General features: G+C 42.8%; 1 pseudogene; it reads left to right on the top strand.

Moving 5' to 3' along the window:
• Window positions 1–8,905: 8,905 nt before the first annotated feature.
• On the top strand, window positions 8,906–9,676 carry LOC100975638 (small ribosomal subunit protein eS4, X isoform-like; annotated as a pseudogene).
• The last annotated feature ends 13,427 nt before the right edge of the window (window positions 9,677–23,103 follow it).

The raw sequence follows: 23,103 nt of genomic DNA, 5'->3' as shown, positions 1-23,103 counted from the left end.
ATGGATGTTTCATAAAAACACATGGATTCTGGGCAGCCTTCCCTACTGAAAGGCTGAGAGGTGGACCCTGGGGCAGACAGCTGGGCTCAGAGCCCAGCAGGGTGGGGATGGATGAGGATGCGCTGACCACCCTGAAGATCCTCATCACTGGCGAGAGTGGGGCGGGCAAGTCCAGCCTGCTCTTGAGTTTCACAGATAATACTTTTGATCCAGAACTTGCAGCAACAATAGCATGATGTGACTGCAAACAGTATGATAAGAATGTATGCCAGGTGAAACACAGGGATCACTGTCATAGAAGTTGCCTCAAATTCCAGTTGTCTGGAAAGCGATGTAAACTGGACCGCCCGCCACAAAAATATACTCAGTAAAATAAAGTCTATAATATGTCAAATGTGCCAAGAGAAGGTAACGGTAAACATATGTCTCTTTCCCACTGTCTAAACCAGTAATTCAATGCTCTGTTCTGTATTTGCTTCTTCCAGGCAATCCAGGAATCACATCAACCTGGCTATTCACAGATGAAGGGGTAAAGAAACTGCTGTGTAGATACACAATGGAATACTCTTCAGCCATAAAGCTTCTGGAAACCCTGTCATCCGCAGCCACATGTGGAACCCTGTGCATCCACAGATGAAGGGATCAGGAAACTCTAACATATATACTGAAGGGAATAGCCTTCAGCCACCAAAATAATAAAATTATGTAGCTTGGAGCAATACAGATGAACCTGTCCATCCACAAATGAAGAGATCAAGAAACTCTAGTATGTACACAAGGCAAAACCCTTCAGCCACCAAAATCATGACATTATGTCACTTGGAGCAACACAGTTGAACCGCCGAGGATGCCTCATCCTCCACAGGCGGATAAAGGCTGTGGCCGCCGCTGCTGCCTGGGTTGTGCCCTGACACCCCCACTGCTTCTCTATTTATACAACTTAATAGGGTTGCTGACCCAGCAATAACTGAACGGCTGATATGTACCTCACACTAAGCCAGATGCTTCATATGTATCTAATTTGAAAAATGCTGAGCTAGTTACCTTCTTAACACCACGGAACTTCTACTTAAAAGTTTGTTTTTTAATCCCAGAGAGCTCCAAGCAAGTTTTAGGGGGCTCCCCAAAACCAATGAAGACTTTAACTAAAAGTAGAATTTCAGAGTACTATAATTTGATTAGAAACCAAACCCCAAAATTAAACATGAAGATCAATGTCTGTACTGAACCGACATCTCGTGGTGGACACGAGATTTGTGTTATTGACTAGAATGTTACCGAAAATTCACAATTTCTGGCATCCATCGGTGTTCAGAAAATTGGATTAAGTACCAAATACAGCAGAGCACACCCAGCTTTGAGGCAAGGACCCCGTCAAGCAGTCAGGCAGTGCTTCTGTTAGGGTTCTGGGCACAAGTCTTCCTTGTCCCTCCCACCTTCTCCTGGCCTCCCTGTAAACCCGAACAGCCAGGTACCTCAATTTTCTTCAAGGCCAGGCTGTTCTTAACGTTGGCAAATTGGTCGAGGAAATGGGTGAGCCACTGCTCGCTCTGCACGTCGTCCTCAGGGTGCTCGGTCTTCAGGCACCCTGAGGTGCCTGAAGCAGCCGCACGGCTTTGGCCTGCAGGAGTAAGTGGCCCATTCCTAGGCTGTCCCCCAAGATGTGTCCTCCGAAGAAGCCGGTCAGGTAGAGGGGATGCCCGCCCTATTTGTAGATGGGGAAGGAGATGCTGCTCAGGTCGAGCGTTTTGTCCACCTGCCAGGCGTACAGGAGCGGTTTGGGGGGCACGCAGAGCACCCTGTACCTCGCGCACACCTGCTGGTACTGGATCTGGCTTCCTTTTCCCCGCGCCACAAGCAGATCCTGCACCACACCGTCCAGTTTGCTGACTTCTGCAAAGATGGCCGGGTCCAGCAGTGAGTCGCTGTGGAAGACCGCCAGAAGCGAGGCGCAATTGGCCTCGGTGCTCATCCTGGAAGCCGAGAAGACGTAGGAGTCGTTGTTGGTGAAATGGCTCTGCAGGAAGCACCCAGGCCTTGGCAGGTGAAAAAGCAGCCGCGGGCCAGAGCTCCCCCTACCCAACCGTTTCCTGGAGAAATTCTAGGCGAGTCTATTTGAGCTCCGCCCCAAGCTGCCGGCGGAGGCGGCATTTGGAGCACGTGGTTGGCCCCAGTCGCCTGACGAATCTGGAAGGTGTTTGTGGCCTGGTTGACCTCTCAGGGGTTCGGCAAATACAAGGATAGCTTCTTCAAGGCCATCAAATGCGTGCCTATTCTACGGGACTCGCAATTTATTGGGAGAATTTGGGGGTTTCTCCTACACACACAAATGGCACAGAAATTCCACGTGTCCTGAGAAACAGATTTTACCTTTCCTGGTGTTCACCCTGTAGCAGTTTCAGGGAAGGCTTTTGTGAACCTGATGCACTTGACTTATTGTTTTTATTCTCTGTCCACAAATGTAACATGAACATACATTCTCCTAGTAAAAACAAGTAAATGCATAGAATGAAAAGTGGAAAAAAGAAATCAAAACCTTTCTATCCCATTCCTCTTAAAGGAAGTGTTAAAAAGTGGGTCTACATCCTCACAAACCCTTTCTATGCATATACATGCATATCAAAGATATAGCAAATATACCTTTTCCATAAATATTATTGAGCTATTTGTGCTATGCAGATTACATTTTTCATCTACAGTGGCAGAGGGTTTGAACATGTCAGTGCATATAGACTTATTTATTTATTTATTTTTGAGGCAGATTCTTGCTCTGTAGCCCAGGCTTGAGTGCAGTGGTGCAATCTTGGCTCACTGCAACCTCTACCTCCCCAATTCAAGCAATTCTCCTGCCTCAGCTTCCCAAGTAGCTGGGATTATAGGCATGCGCCACCATGCCTGGCTAATTTTTGTATTTTTAGTAGAGATGGGGGTTTCACCATGTTGGCCAGGCTAGTCTCGAATTCCTGACCTCAAGCGATCCACCTGCCTCGGCCTCCCAAAGTGCTGGGATTACAGGCATGAGCCACACCACGCCCGGCCTTATCTTATTTTTTTGAACTGCTCTATACTTTTCCAATGTGTGGATGAAACATAATACAGCAAGAATTTTGTTGATGGACCCATAGGTTGTTTAGACGTTTGCTTTTATAAACAGCATTCAGTGAGTGAATGTCTTTTATTTAACCTATACTCAGGAACCATATCTGCGAGATAGTTTTTTAGAGTGGATTCACTAGGCCAAAGGATAGGTTATTTAAAATTTTTAGAACTATTGAGAAATTAAAATCCAAAAAAGTTGTATTAATTTGTACCCTCATAAGCAATATACAAATTTACCATAGCCTATCCCACAATGTCGGCAAAGCATTTGGTTTGTGCCATTGGTATCTTACTTTGGTTTAATTTTGAATTTATTGCTTAGTATCCTTATCTTTCCTTTTTGAGTGAACTATCATATCTTTTGTGTGCGTAATCCATTCAATAGTTTTCCTATTGGGGATTTTCTTCTTTGTTTATAGGAACGATTCATATGTTAAAGAAATGACCACTTTTCTTGTGATCAGAGTTACAAGGGTCCTCCCCACCCACCTGCATTTTGCTCATTGCCATGGATTATTATCATTATTATTTTTTTGAGACTGAATCTTGCTCTGTCACCCAGGCTGGAGTGCAGTGGCGCCATCTCAGCTCACTGCAAGCTCCGCCTCCCGGGTTCATGCCATTCTCCTGCCTCAGCCTCCTGAGTAGCTGGGACTACAGGCGCCCACCACCATGCCTGACTAATTTTTTCTATTTTTAGTACAGACGGGGTTTCACTGTGTTAGCCAGGATGGTCTCGATCTCCAGAACTCTTGATCTGCCAGCCTCGGCCTCCCAAAGTGCTGGGATTACAGGCGTGAGCCACAGCGCCCGTCCTTGCCATGGCTTATTTTTGTAGTTCATTAATGAATACTTTTCTTCCCTGAGATCCAAGTTTTTGTCATATTTGTGTGTGTGTGTGTGTGTGTGATTTAAAAAAACCCACATGGATTCTAATCACGAACAATGCAGAAAATAGCGTAAGGACTATTTCCGAAGATTTTGTCTTGTTTTTTGGTGGTTCACCAGATGGATGCACAAGACTCGGTGACAGGGTCCTAAGATTCATTGCAGCAAAGCATACTGAGCAAAAATAGCAGGGAATGTGCAAACAGAGGAGTCCAGGGAGGGTCCTGGGAGGCCCAGCATAGGCCTCTGATTTCCTTCCTCATTCACAGCCACACAGGAGCACTTTCTCTCTGGTAGAGCTATCTGGTATATATGAGTCTCAGAATCTGAGGGCTTTGTAGCAGGTGGGTCACAAAGGTACCTCCTGCTATACAACCAGTCATGGCAACTAACACTCCAGATCCCAGTAAAAAAACCCAAGTGTCTTGATATTTGTGCCAAGAACCCGACAAACCAGTACAGTGTGGCCCATTGCTCCAAGTATATGTAGCAAAACCATCAATCATAGCCAGGTGCATTAGCTCTCACCTGTAATACTAAAACTTCGTGAGACTGAGGCAGGAGGATCACTTGAGTTCAGGAGTTTGAGACCAGCCTGGGAGCCATAATGAGACCCTGTCTCTATGAAAACAAAATTAAAAATTAGCTGGGCATGATGTTGCATGCCTGTAGTCCTAGCTACTCAGGAGGCTGAGGTGGGGGAATTACTTGAGCCCAGGAAATCAAGGCTGCAGTGAGCTATGATCACACCACTGCACTCCAGCCTGGGTGATAGAGTGAGACTGTCCCAAAAAGAAACAAAAACTATCAGTCACTACCATAAAGAACATTTCAGGAGCCATATTCCCAGTTGCTGGCAAAGAGTCAATCATGGTGTCCTTGGAGACATGTAAGGACTAAGCATACAGACCTGTTGTGGTATTAGTTTGGTGCAAAAGTAATTGCAGTCTTTGCCATTACTTTCAATAACTCTTTCATTAGGGATATTCTGGAATGAACCAAAGGCAGCAAGCTTGCAGGATGGTATTACTCCAGAGAGTGTGCCCAGTATGCCCTACCACCCTGCCTTTCCCCATGTTTCTCCCTATGCCTACTTCCTCTCCTGTCCTTGTTTCCAGATCCCATATACCTTTCAAGCTCCCAAAACTTTGGGACAAACTCCCAAGACTCTCATGCCCAGCTGGTAGCCATCACTTGTACAGTCAGGACTGGCTACGCAATTTGTAGGATCTGGTACAAAATGAAAATACCCAGTTCCTTGTTAAAAAATTATTAAAGAACTTCGGGATAGTGACAATAAAGCATTAAACCAAGAGTAAGGCCCTCCCTCAAGCAGGTCACAGCTACACAGGTTGCAAAAGCCTGAGGCCAACCCCGATTTTTTTCTTTCATATTCTGTCACCGAGGCTGGAGTGCAGTGGCTCCATCGCTGCTCACTGCAACCTCGACCTCCCAGGCTCCAGCAATCCTTGGGACTTGGAGAAGCTGGAATACCACCACACCTGGCTAATTTTTGTATTTTTTGTAGAGACGGGGTCTCACTATATTACCCAGGCTGGTCTCCAACTCCTAGGCTCAAGTGATCCTCCTACCTTGGCCTCCCTAAGTGCTGGGATTACAGGTGTGAGCCAATGCGACTGGCCTTGTAGTGAGTTTTCACTGGCGTATGTAAGACAGCTACAGGGAATTGGAAACTACCCCACTCATCTTCAACTCAGATCACTCCTAGCTCTACTCCATTGACAAGGTGACCGTGGAAAGTCACCTTGCCTCCAGACTCCATTTCCTCCTCAATAAAACAGGAATGATAATGATAGCATGTTTATGGGGCAATTGTGAATGTTGAAAGAGATATGTACATGAAAACGCTTTGTAAAGTAAAGCACTATGCAAATATTAGCTTTCTCTCTGGGGCTATGTCCATCTAGATAACAAACACTGGTCTATTATTTTCTCTCCCTTGGACGGTGCTGGAGGCACACTAGCAGATACTTTTCTTTGTTGTTGTGAGTTCGCTCTTGTCACCCAGGCTGGAATACAGTAGCGCAATCTCTGCTCACTGCAAACTCCACCTCCCGGGTTCAAGCAATTCTCATGCCTCAGCTTCCTGAATAGCTGGAATTACAGGTGCCAGCCACCATGCCCAGCTAATTTTTGTATTTTTAGGAGAGATGGGGTTTCACCATGTTGCCCATGCTGGTCTTGAACTCCTGAGGTCAGGTGATCCACCCACCTCAGCCTCCCAAAGTGCTGGGATTATAGGCATGAGCCGCCACGCCCGGCCAATACTTTTCTTTTTCACCCTTTCTCCCCAGACATGAATGCTTTTGTTATTATAGTAGTACAACATAACCTCATATTATGTTTCCCCAATTACAAAATGTAGTTATACTTACAGTTGTTATTATGGGGGAGACTAATTTGTGTCAGGTTGAGTAACTTCTATGGATGGCTAATCTTATGCACTTTATGTTTTATTCCAATTCAACTTCGGAGGATGTCATTTTCAAACCTTGTCCCTAAATTGTCACTTTGTCACACCATGTAATACTGTGGTCACCTCTCTACAGAATATACTTTGTGCTTGTTAATTTCTCACCTTCCTAACTGCTGCTATGTGCACATAAAGATCCTGATAAATATTTGCTAAATAAATGAATTGGCAAATGAATAAATGAAGAAAGAAAGAGAAGGTCATAGTCTGGATACACAAAAGGATTAAATGACGAAACTGGTTTATGATCACCAAACATAATTTCTTTAATGTCAGAAATAGTAGTTCTCTTAGTTGCTACCTAAAGACTTCAAACACACAGAAATGCATCCCAGATCATTGCAGCACTGGATCCAGAGAAAGACGAGGTCCTGGTGGGGCAGACATGGAATAGGGTGGAGCTAGGTGAGCCACTGATTGGCCCACATGCATCACTATTCCCTGAATGGAAATAGTGCTCCAGCCTTGGGGTTCGGGGTCTGTTCCAATATATTCAAAGGGGTCATCCCCAGGCCGGATTAGGGGCTCAAGGTCACTCCAGGAAGGGCCAGCCCAGAAGTCTGTGGTCCTTCCACTTCCTGACTGACTTTCCTCTTTACGGAGCCCTCTTTCTTCTTCCTTCCACTACATAACCAACACACAATCAGGGCCACTGCTGATCCCTCCTAGACCAATTTCAATCCATGAGTCATCTCTAGGACTGACCCCATTCCCATGCAACACTCAGGAGTTGAGCTGATCCTCTTAGAAGTATAGTCCTTGATACATAGTCCTTGATTCTGAAAGGCTAGTCTAGCTTTTAGAGGTGGCCTAAAGGAAAGAAACAAATGTTTTTCATTTCCAAACTTCTAGTTCCTATATATATTTGGGCCAGGTGTGTAAGAGAGACTCACTAAATGTGTGTTGACAAGCTGAATAGAGTTTCCACTCTGATCGACGCAGAAATGAAGAGCTCACAATTCAGAATGTGTCTGTGACCCCCAGATGAGTCTCTTGGTCTTCACAGCTGGAGACTACCCAAGAAATTCCAATAAAATAAATTGCTTGCCTGAAAAATGGAAGCGTTCCATTTTTAATGTTGTAAAAGAAACAAGTAAATGCCTCAGAGCCTACAGCCTTTAGGATGGCTAAGAAACCCAACGTCATAATGACATTAAGGCTTTAAATGAGAATTGAGACGTCTCTGCAAAGTTTTTGAGTTAAAATTTTTATTGCTTGTGTTCCTGGGATCCTTAGATAACAGAGTTAAAATAATTACAGCACTTTGGGAGGCCGAGGCGGGCGGATCATGAGGTCAGGAGATCGAGACCATCCTGGCTAACACGGTGAAACCCCGTCTCTACTAAAAATACAAAAAATTAGCCGGGCGTGGTAGCGGGCGCCTGTAGTCCCAGCTACTCGGGAGGCTGAGGCAGGAGAATGGCGTGAACCCGGGAGGCGGAGCTTGCAGTGAGCCGAGATCGTGCCACTGCACTCCAGCCTGGGCGACAGAGCGAGACTCTGTCTCAAAAAAAAATAAAAATAAAAAATAATAATAATTAAAGTGTGGTTATGGCAACCCTGCCAGCTTTCATGGTTTTGGAGATTGCTATAATTTGAGTATGGTTTGAGTTTATTTCCCCCAAAAACTCATGTTGAAATTTGATCTCCAAGGTGGCAGCGTTGGGAGGTGAGTTTAGTGGGAGGTATTTGGGCCATGGGGGTGGATCCCTCATGAATGGCTTGGTGCTGTTCTCATGGTAGTGAGTGAGTTCTTGAATTAGTCTTGGATTAGGTCTCTTGGGAATGGGTTAGTTCTCAGAAGGGCGGGTTGTTATAAAGCCAGGACATTCCTCAGGCTTTGCCTTTCTTCACACGTGTCCACTTCACCTTTGACCTTTCCACATTGTTTGCTTGTTTTTTTGTTTCTTGTTTTTTTCTTTTGAGACAGAGTCTTGCTCTGTCACCAGGCTGGAGTGCAGTGGCACTATCTTGGCTTACTGCCACCTCCGCCTCCTGGGCTCAAACGATTCTCCTGCCTCAGCCTCCTGAGAAGCTGGGACTGCAGGCGTATACCACCATGCCCAGCTAATTTTTTGTATATTTTTAGTAGAGACGGGGTTTCATCATGTTGGCCAGGGTAGTCTCGAACTCCTGACCTCAAATGATCTGCCCACCTTGGCCTCACAAAGTGCTGGGATTACAAGCTTGAACTGTAGCGCCCGGCCTCTCCATCATGTTTTAGCCTATCATGAGCCCCTCAGCAGAAGCCAAGCAGATGCTGGAGCTGTGCTTCTCATACTTCCTAGCCTGCAGAATCAACTAAATAAACCTCTTTTATTTATAAGTTACCCAGCCTGAGTTATTCTGTTATTGCAAAAAGAAAAGGTTAAGACATAGGTGATCCTCCTTCCTTGCCTAACACAGCCATGGCTGTGTCCCAAGAAGCATCTGAAGTGGGTAGCAGCTCCAAAGCATTGGATGCTGGATAAAGTGACCAGTGTGTTTGCTCCTTGTCCATCCAGTGGTCCCCACAAGTTGAGAGAGTGTCTCCCCCTCATCATTTTCCTAAGGAACAGACTTAAGTATGACCTGACAGGTGAGGAAGAAGATTTACATGCAGCAGTTCATTAAGATCAATGGCAAGGTCTGAACTGATATAACCTACCCTGCTGGATTCATGGATGTCATCAGCATTGACAAGATGAGACAGAATTTCTGTCTGATCTATGACACCAAGAGTTGCTTTGATGTACATCTTATTACACCTGAAGTGGCCAAGTACAAGTTGTGCAAAGTGAGAAAAATCTTTGTGGGCACAAAAGGAATCCCTCATCTGGTGACTCATGATGCTCACACCATCCACTACCTTGATCCCCTCATCAAGGTGAATGACACCATTCAGATTGATTTGGAGACTGGCAAGATTACTGATTTCATCAAGTTTGACCCTGGTAAGCTATGTATGGTGACTGGAGGTGCTAACCTGGAAAGAATTGGTGTGATCACCAACAGAGAGAGGCACCCTGGATCGTTCGACGTGGTTTGTGTGAAAGATGCCAATGGCAACAGCTTTGCCGCTCGACTTTCCAACATTTTTGTTATTGGCAAGGGCAACAAACCATGGATTTCTCTTCCCCGAGGAAAGGGTATCCGCCTCACCATTGCTGAAGAGAGAGACAAAAGACTGGCGGCCAAACAGAGCAGTGGGTGAAATTGTCCCTGGGTGACATGTTAGATCTTTGTACATAATTAAAAATAACATGGCATGATTAATAGCCAAAAAAAAAAGACATAGGTGATCTTCAGCCTGACAGCTAAGTCCTCCTGCATCTATGTTCAGAATGCTTCAGTTATGTACTTGTTTAATTAAATAGAATAGTAAGTCAAAATGTGTTATTTGGGGGGAACTCATATTTCCTGGGAGGAGTTTTGTGAGATAAATGTTCAGCAGTTAGAGATTTTCCTTCTTGTTGCAGGGAATGGCTTTTCTCAGTTAGGCAATGATAAAACTTTCTACTATTAGGAAAGTAGAGTATAGTAACATCACGTATGTAAATGGAAAAATCAGTATAAGCTTTGGCTTTAAAAAATATGTATATTTTCTAGCTCTATCACTCTTTTATGTGGTCCCACGGCAACAGCAGCACATTTATGTGTAACCAGCTGCAGTGATTGTTAAACTCCTATCTTCCCTGTTGTTGTATGTGACCACTGGGGACAGTAAGTCTTCCTGCCTTTTGTATGGTCTCTACAATTTCTGGGACTTTTTATCAGTATTGTATTCAACATTTTTCTTATACAGATAGATAAGTATAAGTTGGTCTCTAATAGTATTGCCTACCAAAAAGAGAAGGACTCCTAGAGGACAGCTGATTCCATGTCTTGGGGCAAGAAAAATTAGGATGGTTTTTGGAACTTCATGTCTTGCCAAAAAGCAAGAATGTCTTTAAGGATGCCAGAGCAATGCTGTAGGGCAAAGCAATTTGCTTAAATGGTTTCCCATCATGAACAATAACCATTACTGTTAATAAATTAATTAGAACAAATCAAATCTATAAAAGGCCAAGGGTTTATTATACCTGAAAAGGGAACATTAGCATAAATTATACAAAAGGTAATGTACTGAAAAACAAGAATGATTATAAGAAAATATGTTTTATTTGTATTGATTTTAATAAATAAAAGAGGAAGTATGTGTGTTTTCTTTCTTTAAGTTTTTACCTATTTATCGAGTATGGATTATAATTCTTTCTATCTGTATAAGAAAAATGTGGAATACAACACTGTTAAAAAGTCCTAGAAATTGTAGAGACTATACAAAAGACAGGAAGAATTACTGTCCCCAGTGGTCACACACAACCACAGGGAAGATAGGAGTTTAACAATCACTGCAGCTGGTTCCACATAAGATGCGAAAAAGAGTTCAATAGAGTTAAATGTGCCAAATGTGTTAGAGAGGAAAGCTAACTGTGCATCTCCTAGGTAATTAAACTTCTTGATAGTCCTACTGGTGATAGTGAAATACAACAAGAAATGAATACGGTTTTAATATGAAAACAGACCAGGTGAATATATAATAGCAGAACATGTTATCTAACACTAGCCAACCAGGACTATAAAGAAAAAGTAAATGATTTCGATTTTTGCTTGTTTTGTGTTTTAGAGACAGGGTCTTACTCTATCGCCCAGACTGGAGTGCAGTAGGGCGATCTTAGCTCACTGCAGCCTCCAATTCCTGGGCTCAGTTGATTCTCCCACCTCAGCATCTCAAAGTGCTGGGATTGCAGCCATAAAGAAGAATGAGTTCATGTCCTTTGCAGGGACATGGATGAACCTGGAAACCATCATTCTAAGTAAACTAACACAGGAACAGAAAACCAAACACCACATGTTCTCACTCATAAGTGGGAGTTGAACAATGAGAACACATAGACACCGGGAGGGGAACATCAGACACTGGGGCCTGTCGGGGGGTGGGGGACAAGGGGAGGGAGAGCATTAGGACAAATACCTGATGCATGTGGGGCTTAAAACCTAGGTGACAGGATGCCGCAAACCACCATAGCACATGTATACATATGTAACAGACCTGCAAATTCTGCACATGTATCCCAGAACTTAAAAAAAAAAAAAGAAAGAAAAAGTACTGGGATTACAGACATGAGTCTTCATGCCCTGCTCAAAGTAAACTATTTTGAAGGAAGATAGCAAGTTGCAAAAAATAAAACATAGGCTAAAAATGATCTTGAAAAGTTTTACTGAGATGATAAGTGGAGCTTTACTGTAAACAAGAAGTTCAGCCCCCATGACCAGGGATCAAATTTGACTCACCTAAGAAGCCCTCAAGTCCTGTGCTCTAATGAATAATCTTTGATAAGCCACATCTTACAACCTTGGAGTATTTTTCTTTTGAGTCTGGTAAGATTACTGCAATCCTGGGAATGTATCAAAAAAATTGTTATGAAAACTCAAGATATTATTAAAATAAAATTAACTATAACCCAAAAAAGGTATAAAAACAACTACAAACATAATAAATTTAGCCTGTTATTCTGATGTCTCCAAAATAATTTAGGTATAATAATACGTTTTATTATCATTTGTATGTTTTATTTACCATCTGAAGTGTTTGAAATGTCTTAGAAATCAACCATACTAATAAATATATTTGTAATTACAGTTTAAAATTGTTTGGGGAAATGTAATTAATTAAATTTAATTATTAAATGTTCAAGAAAATTTAGCTTTCAAATATTAGATATATGAGGCTTAATAATCTGAGCATTAAACAAAGTACAAATAGCTAGGAGTATTCTTCTCCATGTCCCAAAGCCCCTGGTCATTGAAGAATGTACCCAACAATTCAGAGGGATAATGATATGGTTAGGCTTTATGTCCCCACCCAAATCTCATCTTGAGTTGTAATCCCCATAATCCCCACGTGTCAAGGGCAGGACCAGGTGAGGTAATTGGATCATGGGGGTGGTTTCCCGCCTGCTGTTCTCGTGATAGTGAGTGAGTTCTCATGAGATCTGATGGTTTTATAAGTGTCTGGCAGTTCCCCTGCTTGCACTTACTCTGTCCTGCCACCCTGTGAAGAAGGTCCTGCTTCTCCTTTGCCTTCCACCATGATTGTAAATTTCCTGAGGCCTCCCCAGCAATGCAGAACTGTGAATCAATTAAATCTCTTTCCTTTATTAAATTACCCAGTCTCAGGTATTTTTTCATAGTAGTGTGAGAATGGACTAATACAGTAAATTGGTACCAAGGTAGTGGGGCACTGCTATAAAGATACCTGAAAATGTGGAAGCAAATTTGGAAGTAGGTAACAGGCAGAGGTTGAAACAGTTTGGACGGTTCAGAATAAGACAGGGAGATGTGGGAAAACTTAGAACTTCCTAGAGACTTGTTGAATGAATGGTTTTGACCAAAATGTTAATAGTGATGTGGACAATGAAGTCCAGGCTGAGGCTGTCTCAAATGTAGATTAGGAACTTATTAGGAACTGGAGCAAAGGTGACTCTTGCTATGCTTTAGCAAAGAGACTGATGGCATTTTGCCCCTGCCCTAGAGCTCTGTGGAACTTTGAACTTGAGAGAGATGATTCAGGGTATCTGGCAGAAGAAATTTCTAGGCAGCAAAGTGTTCAAGATGTGACTTGGGTGCTCTTAAAAGCATTCAGTTTTATGCATCTGCAATGAGATGGTTTGGAATTGGAACTTATGTTTAAAAGGGAAGCCAAGCATAACAGTTTGACACATTTGCAGCCTGACAAAGCAATAGAAAAGAAAAACCCATTTTCTGAGGAGAAATTCAAGCCCACTGCAGAAGTTTGCTTAAGTAATGAGGAGCCAAATGTTAATCTCCAAGACAATGGGGAAAATGTTTTCAGGGCATGTCAGAGGTCTTCTTGGCAGCCCCTCTCATCACAGGCCCAGAAGCTTAGGAGGAAAAAATGGTTTCGTGGGCCGGGCCCAGGGCTCTGCTGCTTTGTGCAGTCTTGGGACTTGGTGCCCTGCATTCCAGCTATGGCTAAAAGGGGCTAAGGTAAAGCTCAGGATGTTGCTTCAGAGGATGTAAGCCCAAAGCCTTGGTGGCTTACATGTGGTGTTGGGCCTGTGGGTGTACTGAAGTCAAGAACTGAGGTTGGGAAACCTCTGTCTAGATTTCAGAGGATGTATGGAAATGCTTGGATATCTAGGCAGAAGTTTGCAGCAAGGGCAGAGCCCTCATGGAGAACCTCTGCTAGTGCAGTGTGGAAGGGAAATATGGGGTCAGAGCCCCCACACAGAGTCCCTACTGAGGCACTGCCTAGTGTTGCTGTGAGAAGAGGCCACTGTCCTCCAGACGCCAGAATGGTAGATCCATCAGCAGCTTGCACCATGCACCTGGAAAAGCCACAGACACTCAACACCAGCCTGTGAAAGCAGCTGGGAGGGGGGCTGTACCCTGCAAAGCCACAGGGGTGGAGCTGCCCAAGACCATGGGAACCCACCTCTTGCATCAGCATGACCTGGATGTGAGACATGGAGTCAAAGGAGATGATTTTGGAGCTTTAAGATTTGACTGCCCCACTGGATTTTGGACTTGCATTGGCCCTCTAACCCCTTCATTTTTGCCAATGTCTCCCATTTGGAATGAGTTTCTCCCATTTACCCAATGCTTGTACCCCCATTGTATCCAGGAAGTAACTAACTAGCTTTTAATTTTACAGGCTCATAGGTAGAAGGGAATTGCCTTGTCTCAGATGAGGCTTTGGACTTGGACTTGGGTTAATGTTGGAATGAATGAAGACTTTGGGGTACTGTTGGGAAGGTATGATTGGTTTTGAAATGTGAAAAGGATATGAGGTTTGGGAGAGGCCAGGGGTGGAATGATCTGGTTAGGCTCTGTGTCCCCACCCAAATCTCATCTTGAATTGTAATCTCCATAATCCCCATGTATCAAGGGCAGGACCAGGTGGAGGTAATTGAATCATGGGGACTGTTTCCCCCATGCTGTTCTCGTTATAGTGAGTGAATTCTCACAAGATCTGATGGTTTTATAAGCATTTGGCATTTCCCCTGCATGCACTCCCTGCCACCCTGTGAAGGAAGTGCCTGCCTCTCTTTTGCCTTCTGCCATGATTGTAAGTTTCCTGAGGCTTTCCCAGCAATGCAGAACTGTGAGTCAATTAAACCTCTTTCCTTTATAAATTACCCAATTTGAGGTATTTCTTCATAGCAGCATGATAACGGACTGATACAGGTAACGTGTAGCAAGAATAACTGGGATTGATGTCAGTACCCAATGGGAAAAGTGGAAATGAGATGGGTAGGAGTGCACAGAGAGCTTCAGTTAAACCAAGTTTACAACTTAAATGGGGCTTTTGGCTGAATAGGTGCCCATAACATTACATGCTATACATTTTTTTATGTTAAAATATTTCAAAATAAAACAAATTTACAACTGTATTTGAATGAGGAGAAAATGTCCCTGATCAAAAATATGGTCTTAGTCCTAAATTATTGGCTACATTGGTTAAAATCACATTGAAAAACTTTTATATGTTGTAATCTTACCGCAAAGGCAGAATTTTACGAGTTGAAAACCATTTTAACTGGTCAAGTGAGATAAGTACATTGAAATTAGCCTTAATGTTTGATTTTAATGCCACTAACCATTAAATATATGTTCATCTATTTCATTTCTTAGATGTTCATGAAACTCTTAATTTTCCAGAAATTAAGTCACATTGCCTCTGTGGACTTTTGACTTGTGCTGTGCCTTCAAAAACTGTTTATATAAAACATTTACCGTACTAACGTAGTTCATAAGTTGGGTTAACCAAGCAAGTTACCAGTAGTAAACTATTTTTACGTTAACTTTGGGAAGCAATAGCTATCATGGAAAACAAAAATACAGCAGTAAATAAATACTCTTTTAGTGCATTGTAGTGGATTCATATCACAAAGAGAAAAGAAATATGAAAACATATATAACTAGTGCTATTCTGTACCTTATACAGCTTTGCAGTGGCTAAAGCCACCATAATATGGGCTGAGAATTGTCATCAATCTAGGTTATGTACTGGGCCATCATCAACACTGGGAAGTTTGTTACTCAGAGCCACTTAAAATGCATTCTGGTGGATCACTTGAGGTCAGGAGTTCAAAACCACCTTGGCCAACATGGGAAAACTCTGTCTCTACTAAAAATACAAAAATTAGTTGGGCGTGATGGCATGTGCCTGTAATCCCAGTTACTCAGGAGGCTGAGGCAGGAGAATTGCTTGAATCTAGGAGGCAGAGATTACAGCGAGCCAAGGTTGTGCCACTGCACTCCAGCCTGAGGGACAGAGTGAGACTCCGTCTCAAAACAAAAACAAAACACATTCTTCACAGTAGTCTGCCGAGGGAAGCTCTGTCTAGAAGGCATTGGCAGGGCTCATGTCTGAATTGAGAGCTCAAAATCTCTGGAATTGACCAAGCTAAAAGAAAGATTGTTTGTTTTCCACAGATGCTGTATTAGTCTCTTTTCACGCTGCTGATAAAGACATATCCGAGAGTGGGCAATTTACAGAAGAAAGGGGTTTAATAGACTCATAGTTCCATGTTTCTGGGGAGGCCTCACAATCATGGTGGAAGGTGAAAGTCACATCTCACATGGTGGCAGACAAGAGAAGCGTGAGAGCCAAGCAAAAGGGGTTTCCTCTTATAAAACCATCAGATCTCATGAGACTTATTCACTACCATGAACAGCCCCCATGACTCAATTATCTCCCAGTGGGTCCCTCTCACAACACAAAGGAATTATGGGAACTACAATTCGATACAAGATTTGGGTGGGGACACAGCCAAACCATATCAGATGCCAACTGAGATCTGGTGGCAGAGTGGAACCTCCAGGAATTGTGAGATGAAGGACCTGAGTGCCAAAGTGCCCATATATTTGCTTATTTCGATTGTATTGATTCCAAGCAACTATACTTAATGCATGTGTACTGACACTGTGGGTCATCATTTCCATGATCAATTCTGTATTCGCTGATTCCACGCTTTCAGAAACTTCAGAAATTGATGTTTGCTATTGAGTCCAGACTGGCTCTCAAAGATTTCTTTTCCTTTCTTTCCTTTTTTTTTTTTTTTTTTTTTTTTTTGAGACAAGGTCTTGCTCTTTCACCCAGGCTGGAGCACAATGATGCAATCACAGCTCACTGCAGCCTCAAACTTCTGGGCTAAGATGATCCTCCCACCTCAGTCTCCCAAAGTGCTCAAATTACAGGCATGAGCCACTGTGTCTAGCCCAAGAATTTATTACTTTTGTAACCTGTACCCTTAACTCTCTGCTTGTAATATGACCTTTTTTTGTTTGTTTTACTGCTAAACTAAACTCAAGACAATAGGGTTTGAGGACACCTCCCTTTATTGACATAGTCACTATTTGCTAAAAGTGGAAAGCAAGTAAAGAAGACAGCACAGCACTCACCACTGCAGCCAGGGGACCTCAGCCCTGCAAGGGTGCTGCAGTGGAGAGGGACACTGCCTTATGCTCTCAAGGGGTGGGGGCCCTGGCTCCTGGCACTTGCTGGCTGTGTGACCTTCACTTAGTAATTTTACTTCTCTGGACTGCAGTTTTCTCAGTGAAAATGGATTAACAATACCTTTCTTTTTCAGAGCCAGTGTTAGGGTGAGGTGAGTGAAACCAGATCATGCAAGCAAAGCCACATTCTTTCCCTAAAATTTTGACATTTTGTTTATCATGGATTTTCTTGCAGTTTTTTTTTTTATTTATTTACTTTTTTGAGACAGAGTCTTACTCTGTCGCCCAGGCTGGGGTGCAGTGGTGTGATCCCAGCTCACCGCAACCTCCACCTCCATGGTTCAAGCAATTCTCCTGCCTCAGCCTCCTGAGTAGCTGGGATTACAGGCACCCACCATCATGCCTGGATAATTTTTGTATTTTTAGTAGAGATGGGGTTTCACCATGTTGGCTAGGCTGGTCTTGAACTCCTGACCTCGGCCTCCCAAAGTGCTGGGATTACAGGCATGAGCTACTGCGCCCAGCCTCTTGCAGTCATTTTAATTTTGCAAATATTGCATTAAAATATTATTTATCTTACTGAGTTTTTGGGGATCTCCCTTAATTTTGTGTCTGAGGCAAGTGCCTCACCTCCATCACCCTAGTGTGAGTTGTACCATCACCCAAGGCAGAGTCGTGGGAATAATCCTAGATTCTTCATTCTTAACCCCACCCCACGTCCAAACAATCTCCAAGTTTCATAGAATCTAGTCTCTCTCTCTCATTGCTTTCTCATTCTCTATTCCCATTTGTTTCATCTCTCATCACTCCCCTGTGAGATGACTGCAAGAGCATTTTAATTAGTCTATTCTAACTAGTCCACCTGTCTTCCTCCAATGCATTCTCCATGTCACTGCCAGTGAGGCCTTTCTAAAGGGCAAATCTGATCCCACCACTCTCTGGCTTTAAAGCCTTCAAGATGTCCTCTAGCTTTCCGGATAACCTAAATTTATTCCCACGGTCTTTCATATCCTGGTTCTGTAGTCTTGTTTCCTGCCATAACCCCACTCCCACAAGCATGGTGGTATTTCATGCTGCCAGGCCTGTGCGCATACTGTTCCCTGTCCCTGGAATGCCCTTCCCCATTTCCTTACCTAGCTGAATTATATTTCAAAGCTCAGCTCAAGGATACTTCCTCTGGGAAGATTTGGCTGCCCAGATAGTTGAACGTACATATCTAGTCTCTGTGTTCCCAAAGCACTTCATGTGTCCTCTATCATCGCTTCCATCATGTTAGACTGAATTCACTGATGCACTTGCTGTATTGCTTGCTCTCCTAGCACAGCACTAATGAGACTCAATAAATGTTTGTTGAATGACTGACAGACAGAATTACATAAAAGGACATAATAATGCACTGTACACAGTAAGTACTTGAAAGTATTATTCTGTTTCCTTTTTTGGTTTTGCACCCAGCTACTCCAACAACAGATGTATGGTTGTTGTCTTCAACAACCAGATACTTTTTAAGAACTGATACTTTTCTTAAAGGATCTCAGGGTATTTGCTGAGCCTGTCACTGCTGGTTGGAGGCTTTGATTGAAGGTACTCAATTTTACTAAATAAACTGTGCTGATCCCAGTAGTCTAAAGGATGGATAAGAACTGATTCTTGCTCTTTAAGAATATTCAATCTAATATAACTGAATGTGACAAATACTCAGTTTATGCTAACATAAGGCATTTTGCAATAAAGTACCATACAAAAGACTGTGGGGGTTATATCACTTGGACTTGAAGAATCAGTGGAGTAAGAGATGAAGACAGAAACTTCCACATGGGGGACACAGAGGCACAGAGGTGGTGAGCCATGGAATATTTGGAAATAGAAAGTAGGTCTGATGGAGTACATAAGACCTACTTTCTATAAGTTTTCTTAATTCTATAATTTCTTAATTTCTATAATTACTTTCCATAAGTTTTCTTCTTGTAGAAGAAGCAAAACTTGTAAAGATGGTTGAGAACACATTTCAGAAACCCTAAAATACCACATGGAGGAAATGTGTGCTTGACCTGAGACAATAAGAAACCATAGAAGGGCCGGGCGCGTTGGTTCATACCTGTAATCCCACTGCTTTGGGAGGCCTAGGTGGGCGGATCATGAGGTCAGGAGTTCGAGACCAGTCTGGCCAACATGATGAAACCCCGTCTCTACTAAACATACAAAAAATTAGCCAGGCATGGTGGCAGGTGCCTGTAATCCCAGGTACTTGGGAGGCTGAGGCAGGAGAATTGCTTGAACCTGGGAGATGGAGGTTGCGGTGAGCAGAAACCATGCCACTGCACTCTAGCCTGGGCAACAGAGTGAGACTCTGTCTCAAAAAAAGAAAGAAAGAAAGAAAGAAAGAAAGAAACCATAGAAGGTTGTTGAGGAGTGTCATAACCAGATAATTTCCCAAAGAAAGTTTAGTCAGGTAGTATATTATCATGGATGTGTACTACATAAAAGGAATCCAGCCATTGTGAACTACTTTTATTAAAAAAATAAAAAGGCCGGGTGTGGTGGCTCATGCCTGTAATCCCAGCACTTTGGGAGGCCGAGGCGGGCAGATCACGAGGTCAGGAGATCGAGACCATCCTGGCTAACAGGATAGTTTAGTAGAGACCCCATCTCTACTAAAAATAGAGAAAATTGGCTGGGCGTGGTGGCGGGCATCTGTAGTCCCAGCTGCTTGGGAGGCTGAGGCAGGAGAATAGCGTGAACCCAGGAGGCGGAGCTTGCGGTGAGCCGAGATGGCGCAACTGCACTGCAGCCTGGGCAACACAGCAGACTCTGTCTCAAAAAAAAAAGAAAAAAAAAAAATTGGCCGGGCACTGTGGCTCACGCCTGTAATCCCAGCACTTTGGGAGGCCGAGGGGGGCGGATCATGAGGTCAGGAGTTCGAGACCAGCCTGGCCAATATGGTGAAACCCCGTCTCTACTAAAAATGCAAAAATTAGCCAGGTGTGGTGACACACGCCTGTAGTCCCAGCTACTGGGGAGGCTGAAGCAGAAGAATCGCTTGAACCCAGGAGGCAGAGGTTGCAGTAAGCCAAGATCATGCCATTGTACTCTAGCCTGGGTGACAGAGGAAGACTCTGTCTCAAAAAGAAAAACCTCCCAAATACATTGAGAACTGTACCCCTCATTCAAAGACCAAATTAATTAACCTTGAATGTCAATGGTCTTAATACTCCACTTAAAAGGCACAGAGTGGCCAGGCGTGGTGGCTCATGCCTGTAATCCCAGCACTTTGGGAGGCCGAGGTGGGTGGATCACCTGAGGTCGGGAGTTAGAGACCAGCCTGACCAACATGGAGAAACCCCGTCTCTACTAATAATACAAAAAATTAGCTGGGCGTGGTGGCACTTGCCTGTAATCCCAGCTACTCGGGAGGCTGAGGCAGGAGAATCGCTTGAACCTGGGAGGCGGAGGTTGCAGTGAGCCGAGATCGCGCCATTGCACTCCAGCCTGGGCATTAAGAGCAAAACTCTGTCTCGAAAAAAAAAAAAAAAAAAAAAAAAAGGCGCAGAGTGGCAAGTTGAATAAAAAAACAAGACCCATTCATCTGCTGTCTTCAACAGACCCATCTCACCATAACAACACTCATAGACTCAAGATAAAGGGTTGGAGAAAGATCTATTACACAAATACACAACAAAAAAGAGCAGAGGTTGCTAGTCTCATATCAGATAAAATAGACTTTAAACTAACTGTAAAAAAGGACAAAGAAGGACACCACATAATGATAAAGTGTTCAATCCAACAAGGTGACTTAACTATCCTAAATACATATGCATCCAACATTGGAGCACCTAGATTCATAGAACAAGCACTTTTTGACTTACAAAAAGACTTAGACAGCTATACAATAATGGCAGGGGACTTCAACACTCTGCTGACAGTGTTAGACAGATCACTGAGGCAGAAAGCTGGCAAAGAAATCCTGTACTTAAATTTAACACTTGTCCAGTTGGACCAAATAGACACACTCCACCCATCAACTACAGAATGTACATTCTTCTCATGAGCACATAGAACATAGTCCAAGATCAACCACATGCACAGCCATAAAACAAGTCTCAATAAATTCAAAAACACTGAAATCATAGCAATTATACATTCAGACCACAGTGGGATAAAATTATAAATCAATAACAGGAGATCCCTCAAAACCACAGAATTAAATGAAAATTAAACAACTTGCTCCTGAATAACTTTTGAGTAAACAATGAAATTAAGAAGAAATTTCAAAATTATTTGAAATAAATGAAAATAGAGACACAACATACCAAAATCTCTGGGATAGAACTAAAGCAGTGTTAACAGGAAAGTTTACAATGCTAAACACCTACATCAAGAATTTAGAAATATCTCAAATTAATAATCTAACATAGCACCTAGAGAAACTAGAAAAATAAGAATGAACAAACCCCAGAGCTAGCAGAAGAAAATAAATCAGAACAGAGTGAAATTGAGACCCAAACATTTATATAAAGGCTCAACAAAACCAAAAGCAGTTTCTTTGAAAGAATTGAGGTTGATAGACTGCTACTAGATTAACGAAGAAAAGAGAGAGAAGAACCAAATAAAAACAATCAGAAACAACAAAAATGACATTACAACTGATCCCACAGAAAATACAAAAGGTCCTTAGGCAAGATTATGAACACCTCTATGCACATAAACTAGAAAGTCTACAGGAGATGGATAATTTCCTAGAAACACATAAACTCCCAAGACTGAATCAGGAAGAAATAGAAACCCTGAACATACCAATATCAAGTTCTGAAATTGAATTAGTAATTAGAAAAAAACCTACCAACCAAAAAGAGCCTTGGACCAGGTGGATTCATAGCTGAATTCTACCAGACGTACAAAGAAGAGCTTAGTACCAATCCTATTGAGACTATTTCAAAAAGTAGAGGAGAAAGGACTCTTTCTTAACTCATTCTGCAAAGCCAGCATCACTCTGATACCAAAATCCGGCAAAGACACAACAAAAAAAGAAAACTACAGGCCAATCTCCCTGATGAGCATAGACACAAAAATCCTCCACAAAATGCTATAAACCGAATCCAGCAGCCCATCAAAAAATCAATTCCCTATAATCAAGTAGGCTTTATTCCTGGGATGCAGGGCTGGTTCAACATACACAAATCAACACATGTGATTCATCACATAAACAGAGTTAAAAATAAAGGCCGGGCCGATGGCTCACACCTGTAAAAAACAAAAACAAAACAAAAAACCATATGATCATCTCAGTCAATAGGTGCAGAAAAAGCTTCCTTTTTTTTTTTTTTTTTTTTTTTTTTTTTGAGTTGAAGTCTTGCTCTGTCGTTCAGCCTGGAGTGCAGTGGCATGATTTCGGCTCACTGCAACATCTGCCTCCCAGGTTCAAGCGACTCTCCTACCTCAGCCTCCTGAGTAGCTGGAATTACAGGTGTGTGCCATCATGCCTGGCTAATTTTTTGTATTTTTAGTGGAGACAGGGTCTTACCATGTTAGCCAGGCTGGTCTCGAACTTCTGACCTCAGGACATCCACCTATTGGCCCCCCAAAGTGCTGGGATTACAGGCATGAGCCACCACACCCAGCCATCTCAATAGATGCAGAAAAAGCTTTTGATAAAATCCCAAATGCTTTCATGATGAAAACTCTCAATAAACTAGGCATTGAAGGAACATACCTCGAAATAATAAGAGCTATCTATGACAAACTCACAGCCAACATACTGAATGGGCAAAAGCTGGAAGCAGTTGCCTTAAGAACTGGAACAAGACAAGGATACCCTCTCTCACCACTCCTATTCAATGCAGTACTAGAAGTCCTAGCCAGAGAAATCAGGCAAGAGGAAGAAATAAAAGGTGCCCAGATAGGTAAAGAAGTCAAATTGTCTCTCTTCACTGATACTATGATTCTGTATCTAGAAAACCCTAACAACTCCACCAGGAGGCTCTTATTGCTAATAAATGATTTCAGTAAAGTTTCAGGACACAAAATCAATGTATAAAAATCAGTAGCACTTCTAGACACCAATAACATTCAAATTGAGAGGCAAATTAAGAATGCAATTCCATTTATAATAGCCACATTAA

Source organism: Pan paniscus, chromosome 8 (assembly GCF_029289425.2).
Source record: "Pan paniscus chromosome 8, NHGRI_mPanPan1-v2.0_pri, whole genome shotgun sequence".
NCBI lineage: Eukaryota > Metazoa > Chordata > Mammalia > Primates > Hominidae > Pan > Pan paniscus.
Note: the sequence above shows the minus strand (reverse complement) of the source record. Positions and strands in the feature narration are given on the sequence as shown.